The sequence below is a fragment of the Gymnodraco acuticeps genome, unplaced genomic scaffold (assembly GCF_902827175.1).
Source record: "Gymnodraco acuticeps unplaced genomic scaffold, fGymAcu1.1, whole genome shotgun sequence".
NCBI lineage: Eukaryota > Metazoa > Chordata > Actinopteri > Perciformes > Bathydraconidae > Gymnodraco > Gymnodraco acuticeps.
This window is the reverse complement of record NW_022990313.1, coordinates 1,215,958-1,224,031: the sequence shown is the minus strand read 5'-3', so window position 1 is coordinate 1,224,031 and position 8,074 is coordinate 1,215,958.

The window sequence follows — 8,074 nt, the reverse complement described above, 5'->3', positions numbered from 1 at the left end:
TCATGTTTTGTTTGTTTTCCCTCTTGCTTGCGCCGGACTGAAACTGTCTTTTCACCGGCATCTATTCACCTGCACTAGTGGCTGTATGAAAGCCGTGATTGGTCAGATGTCGATTCATTGCACGTTGCGCGGGGTGCCATAGATGTATAATAAGAACTGGATACAGCGTGGGAGGCGGGGCCTCATTAATTCTTATGAGAGTTGCTCATTAGCGCATGATGATAAAATGGCTCAACTTTTGAGAGAGCGAAACGTCACAGATTACCCGGCATGCCTGAGAAGTACCCGTATGTGCAACTTTAACCAAAATGCTCGTTCACATCAAGCACGTCAATTTGCGTACACGTAACAGCACCGCGCGTTCATGACAGCATGGTAATGATTTGTTATTATGATGGATTTGATATTAACGAGGCGGCAGTTAGCAGCTAGCGGCTAGCTAGTCATTATGCTAATGTGCACAGGATTTTTTAGGATTTAGTGATATCCAAGCAACAGAGCTTCATTTAGCATGAAAGAATGATTGCAGTATGTATATATATATATATAGTTAATATTACTTATTATTATAAGTATATATATATATATATATATATATATACTTATAATAATAAGTCATATTAACTTTATTTAATACAACATTTATGGTACAAGATTTAATCATAGAGCCCATGTAGTATGATAATGAATTACAGCAAACATGTGCAATATATCCATTATTGCAGCTCCGTGGGATGGCAGAGAGACGATATGGGTCCGTTCTTATTGTGCATCCATGGGTAAAGATAAACGCAACTCACATTGGTTTCTCAAACAGCATCTCTGTAAACTACGTGTATTCACTGAATTTCACTCTCTGCCTTTAACGGCTCGTTGTAGCCCCAATAGCTCCAGCCCCCACCCTTCCTGTGAGCACAGTGTGCTCTAATTGGTCGGGACACGTAACATGAACGTGCCGGGCAGCGCGGTCCCGTGGGTTAGATGCGCGTTCATAATGCAGAGGGAAATAACTCTCAGAATAACGTTATTAGCACATTATTACAACTTGAGGAACGAATGTTTTTAATAAGGGCTATACAAATGTTCATACTGGGTGGTTTATTTAGTTTAAAAAAAATTATCCAACGATTTACAGACCACTCTTTCCCCATGTAAGTCAATGGGAAAAAGTGTTTCCGGGCCTGGCAACTAAACGGAAGTGTAGTACCGCCGTTTGGCCAGCACGAATATTTTCATCTGAGTCCGGCGCACTTCCTGGGGGCTTGGGCTAACAGCGTGCTACGCTAACGGCATGCTAAGCTAAGGCGTGTGTGATGGAGTTTTCATTGATAATACACTTGTACACTCACCTGTGATCAGGCAGTTGAAGCCTCCTGCACGTCCACAGACACATACCAGGAGTCTCCGGACATGTTTTAGTTTCACCTGAGTGTTTATTTAAAGATCAAAACTCACTTTTTAAGGTTTTAAATGAAAACATATGTTTCCAGCTGAAGTGTTGCCACGTTACTCCAAGGCTGCGTTCAGGAGAGTCGGACATCTCGGTACTTTTAAAACCTCCGGTAAGCAGAGGCAAAGCATTAAAGTCATTAAAATGGAAAGATATTCAGCTGATAGTTACTACGATGTTAATTAATAACTCATGGTATTGTAACGGACAAGTTATAATGTTGATGTTTGATGTGTTTGTTGTTCAGTTTCTTTGCATTTTACAGAGTGTCAGTGAACGTGCCACTGTTTTGATGGACGGTTCTTGTGACCTGTAGCTGTGGGATATCCAAGCAACAGAGCTTAATTTAGCATGAAAGAATGATTGCACTGTATATATAACGCAACTCACATTGGTTTCTCAAACAGCATCTCTGTAAACTACGTGTATTGTATTCACTGAATTTCACTCTCTGCCTTTAACGGCTCGTTGTAGCTCCAATAGCTCCAGCCCCCACCAGCACAGTGTGCTCTGATTGGTCGGGACATGTAACATGAACGTGCCGGGCGGCGCGTTCATAATGCAGAGGGAAATAACTCTCAGAATAACGTTATTAGCACATTATTACAACCGGCGCACTTCCTGGGGGCTTGCGGGGTGCGCGGAGAACTGAGCGGAGAACTGCGCACAGCAGCTGAGGCCCTCAGGGCGAGACCCCCTGCGCAAGGCCGGGCCCCATGCAGCCAGCGTGATTGGCCTGTAGGGAGGGGCAGCCCTAGGGCCTAATTTATAACGCCGTGCTTAGGATTCACGTGGGAAGGTTGCTTACGTAGTAGAAATCCAAAAAATAGATACAGAAATGTTCCGACATTTTCCGATTCACCAAATATTGCGCACCGGCGAGGAAAGTGCGTACAGCACTTCCTACGCCGGTTTCCCTTTATAAATCACAACCGACTCGAAATGCGGTGCAGCTTTTGCGCAGGAAATGTCAACAGAACAGCTAAAAAAGACATCTCATACCGTGTCAGATTTTGGTTATTTTGGGGAGGTGGAGATAAATCATATTGTTTGGTGGATGCAGTTTGAACCAGAGTAGCAGCATGAAGGACGGATCGTCACCAAAATAAATAAATAAATGGCCCGAAAATAGGTTAATGACAAAAACAATACACATAGCCTTCCTCAGGCAGTGTGTTTGTACCGGGGACAGGAGACCCCCCCTTGATGAGAAACTGTAAGAAGTGAACGGGGAATCCCCCCGGAGTGGAGTCATGACGACTGGATCTGAATTATGTTTTTGTATTTGGTGGTTTGTGTTCCAGCTGTCGATCAGCTGTGCGCCTGTGCGTCTCAACCCCCCCCCCCCCAGCAACCCTATATCCACCAGTTAAAGGAAATACAACTAATGTGTTGTGTTATATTAGCTGTGGCAAAACGGCATAAAACACGATTAAACATGATAGTATATAAAACCATGCTCGTATCTACAACCTATAGAAATGCAAAACGGCGTCAGTTTAGACGTAATTATGTCCTTCTGCTTAACGCATCATTTGAAAACATTTCATAACATTAACACAACATATTCGAGGTGGTTTTCAATAACATATCCGTATTTATTTATTTCTCCAAGTTATGTTAAATGTGCACTGAGGAGTCGCAAACAGGCGTTTGTTTAAATCATTTTAAGATTGGCTTTAATCAATGTTTGAAAATGAATTCTTCATATATGATAAATGAGAGGTAACATTTTATTTATGGTATTATTTCCACATATTTCTCTCCATTTTTCCTTCTGCCAACGGTGTCGCAGTTTCTCGTCTCTCCCGTTTTTGTGCTTAGTGCGTACGCATGGGTTAGAGTTTGCGTGGAGGACCGCACATTTTCCCGTCAAGTTAGTATTTTATAAATCGCAAACATTGCGTAGAAACTGGCGTACGCCAATATCCCTTTATAAATGAGGCCCCTGGTCACAGGAATTCAGCAGGAGTTTTACCTGGTCATAGAAATCCACCTTAGCGGTGGGTTGTCGATACAGGCAAATCATGGTGAGGGACATTTCCTCAGTGTGATTTCCACACCAACACAATCAAACTCAATATTAGCTGGGAGTGCAATCTCCCTACAAGTATGGATGGGTACCGAGCCCCGGTATTAAACGGGCCCCGGGTCTGAATTATTAAAGACCGTGGTACCGTTAAGCTCCAACGTTATCGGTCTTTTTATCAGTACTGGAGACATGTAAAAAATATATGTCGTATGTATTATTGCTACACAAACATTATATTGCAGTATTAGTGTCGCCAACTCCGTTTCTAATACGCAAAAAGACTGCAAAATGCATCTATGATTATTTTTAGAATTTTCAATCTTTCCAATCCCAGTCGGGAGATATCTCTCTCTCTCTCTCTCTCTCTCTCTCTCCCCCGCCTGCTTGGGAGGGGGCGGGGCAGTTTACACACACGCAGCTGCTACATGCAGCAACACACACACACACACGGAGGAGATGGCGGAGAGAACGCGCTCCGAGGTGTGGTTAAACTTTACCCGTCTCGATGTGCACAATCCTCGTTACCAAAAGTGCTATAAGAGTTTAGCATGTAAGGGCGGGAACACGTGGACCCGTAGTCCTCCGGTGGTGTGGGTAGAGGTCCTGCTGCTAGGCCGGCAGCCGGCGGCGCAAAACCGCAGAGACCCGCCGGTGGTGCTAGCTGCTCAGCTAGCCAGCCTCTTCGGAAGCCTACTGATGGCGTGCGGAGCTCAGCGGCTGGGCCGCCAGCTGTCAGGTTGATGGGAATGACGCCGGGACCCGGGTGGATATCTCCCGAGAGCAAGAGACACAGCAGAGCCAATAGCCCAATATTCTCTTCTTTTCGTTTTAAACCCTTTTTTTTGTTTGAGGGAGTCTGCCAGGAGTGCCAGATGAATGAACTGTAGATAATATGTCGACCATGGCCGAAGTGCTTGATATTCAACGATGTTGCTGGTGCAGACAATGATGTATCCTCAACATGTTGTTTTACCATGGGGGCAGGATGAGTGGTGTAGCTACACAGAGGTTTGAGATTTAGGACAATCATGCAGAGATAGATTGCTGCCACTGCGCCAGAACTGCCTCCCGCCAACTTGGGAAATGGGCGTGTCCCCCCGGTGTGTCTGCGAACTCACGCAGCGTCAGAAAATAAAACCCTCTCTCTTTTCCTCCATACCCAAATCTCTAAAAACGGGGCTACAACGGAGCTGATCCAGATTTGCGTCCGATATGATGTAATATTGGAAATGTAGGCTGGCTTTATACCCACGGTCCTATCAGAAACGTTGCTATCAGAAACAATGCCCGACTGTTTTGGACGTAATATGGTCGGTGTTTACATTAGCATCGCTAACACTCAGAGCTAACCTGTACTGGAGAGCATGTGTGTGAAGAAGCAGGAAATAAAAAGTAACTCACCTTGTGGTATAACCGGCAAGAGAGAAAGCCTTTGAGCTCCATACTGTTTCAGAAATAATCCATGATAATCCATGATATGGCGTTTCATCATCTGAGACCTATGCTATTGCCTAGAAATAGCATGCTAGGTGACCTTTAATGTAAGGCAGGTTCTCCAGCAGAGGACACATTTTTTTTATACAGGCAATGAGTAATTGTAACATATTACATTCTGAAAGTAACCTTCCCAACCCTGCCTGCTGCACTACAGTGTTTTTCCACAACCCCGCCCCCATGTCACCCCACCATCCAGCCACTCCCACCAAATCAGCTCACCTGGGGTCCCAGCTGCATCTCATCCTCAATCAGGCCAGTATTTAAACCCCTCATGCGCTCACACTCACTGCAAAAATCAGATAGAATTAGCAGTACCTACCAGTAGAGCAGAAGTGAACATTATTTATGAAATACAATATCAAAACACAATGGCAGAAGTTATGGGTAGTGATGGCAAAATGAAGCTTTGAATGAAGCATCGAACCACTTGGACAATTGTGTCGGAAATAGGTTCATTTCTCGAAGCTTCAGTTACAGCGACCTCTCCTGGCGAAGTGCAAGGCTGCAGTGGGTTTAACGTATCTTTGTCTTGAAAAATATTCGATGCACACACACACAAAGACTGAATATCATGTTATATTTGCAATTAAAGATTGATAATTGTGTGTATTGGGTTATTGAGAAGAGACTAGAGAGTGCTGGACATTTTTTTGGGAGGAGAGGGCCTTTTATCAGTTATTAAAGTTGAAAAGCAATGATTAAAATACATCCATTCCGGGCTTTGAACCAGCTGCGCGGAGGACATCGCCGCATTAGGGCCGCCGGCTCTACCCACTGGGCTATCTATTCCTTAAAATATTGAACTGTTTTTATATTACTGATGACTGTCTTTTTGTTCACAACTTCTCCACATTTCGAAGTGTTTCCCGAGCCAGAACGACCTATCTTTCTTCCTGGCTTGCTCTATAATGATACTACAATTCAAATGCAATACCAACAACAACTCAACAGCAACAACGCAAACTACGGCAACAACCTACACATTGCGCATTGTTTAGAGCGGTCATAAAGTGTTGAAGTGCTCAAATTCGAAACTGTTTCAACCTGTCACCTGTCAGAATCGAGACGAGGCAGTGCATTGAATGGCGTGAATGGACCGCGAACCAGTCAAGTGATTCATTCAGGAAATGAAGCAGTTGCTGGTTCGGACGTTACATGTCACGTGATTTGAAGCAGTTGCTGCTTCTGACGTAATATGTCACGTGATTTGAAGCAAGCTTCGAAGCACTGCTTCTATGAAATAGGAAGTCCAGGGTTGAAGCTCCATTCGAAGCTTCAGTGTCAAACTGCCATCACTAGTGATGGGCAAATAAAGATTTTGTGAAGCACTGAAACACTTCAACCAATTGTTCCAAAAATTGGTTCATTACTCGAAGCTTCAGTTACAACAGGGGTTGTTGGAGTAGATATCTCTGCTCCGCACCGATCCTATATGAGTTTGCTTTAAAAGAAGGAAAACTCAAAACAACCAGGACGAGGGTTAAACAATAATCTGTTTTAATAATAAACGGTAATAATACAATACACTTCTCAAAGGGGTCAGGCCTCCCCCTGCTCTGGTCCTAATGCCGGGAGAACTTATCATCTTGACGGCAGCAGGAAAGAGAGCGAACACACGAACACAGACAGGAGATAGAGAGGTACCACGGGGAGGAGCCGGGGGAGATTCTCCTCCCACAGAGCCCATCCTGCAGCATTTCCGAAACTTCAGTTGTGTCTAAAGAATATGCCCTTGCTCACAAAGCCTCACATCTATGAAAGAATAAAGCAGAGAAGTCAATAGAACACAAACTCAGGTATTGTTTGAGCAGTATTCACATATCTGCTCAAGTAGCCTTATCCTGCATAACTTTAACAGAAGTTGATTGTTCCTTTTAGCTTAAGGGCTTCTGTGAACTTCCTTTCACCTCGAAGTCCGCGTTTACTGGAATGAATGCATTCATTGACAATTCAGACTGACTATTGTCTCTCTCAACTGTGTGACTCAATTCTCAAGGCCTGCAGGATGCGCATCATTAACTTAAGAAGAATTTAACCATTATATCTGGGGAAAATGTCCCTCGCAGTTCCCTTGTTAATTTGCAAAGACGATTAATGATTAACCAAGACCCTCATGGCCCCTAACTGCAACAAGACTTTCTGAAAACACATTTAACGGATAATCTTTTCACTCAAAACAGAAATCTCAGTAATTCTGCATTTTACCTACTTACAGATAGCCAAAAAACCACCCTTTTGATTACACATAAAGGTGGAAGAAAAAGACTATTGCGCTAATCTACTTTTAAGAAAAAGGGAACATTGTTTGGATATATAACAAAAAACCTCTCTATATTTAAGAGGAAAAATGTACTTTGTTCCTTCAACTATTAACACACAGGAATGTATAAAACCACATATATATTAGGGATAACATGATGCAACACACCTCTTATATATGGGTGACAATAAAATGAATATACCAAAAATATGCTATATCAAATTTTCTGCATAATACTTTACATCAATTTCCACAGGGTCTGCAACTTTTTTGACCAAAAGAGCCATTTTGCCCCCTTTTCCACACATTGTTTTTGTCTGGAGCTGCAAAACATTTGATAGCTTGATAGCTTATAAAGTTGTATATATTGTTACATCATAGACAAAAACTTTTTTTGCATTTAATATGTATTACATTATACAAAACTGTTTACCTCTAATAATAAACTGAACTCATATAAGGAGAATACAAATAAATACACAGGCCTACTTTAAAATAAATCAACACTGCACAAAGAAAATTAGAAATTACACGACATCACATGTCACTTGTTAGACGCTTTTATCCAAAGCGACTTACATACTCAATACTGTGGGCAATCCCCACAGGAGCAATTTGGGGTTTAGTGTCTCAGGGACACAACGACATGCTGACTGCAGTGGGGTTTGAACCTGTGCTCGCTCCCCTGATCCCAACACCAACGCAAAACCAAGCAAAAGTCTCAGTGGCAACATAGGCCATAAACGTTTAATTTATCAACATGTAGTGTAACTTAACAGACCCATCGGCCTCACAATACCTCTCACTTCTCCCTTAGCCAGTCGCTGAGACAAAC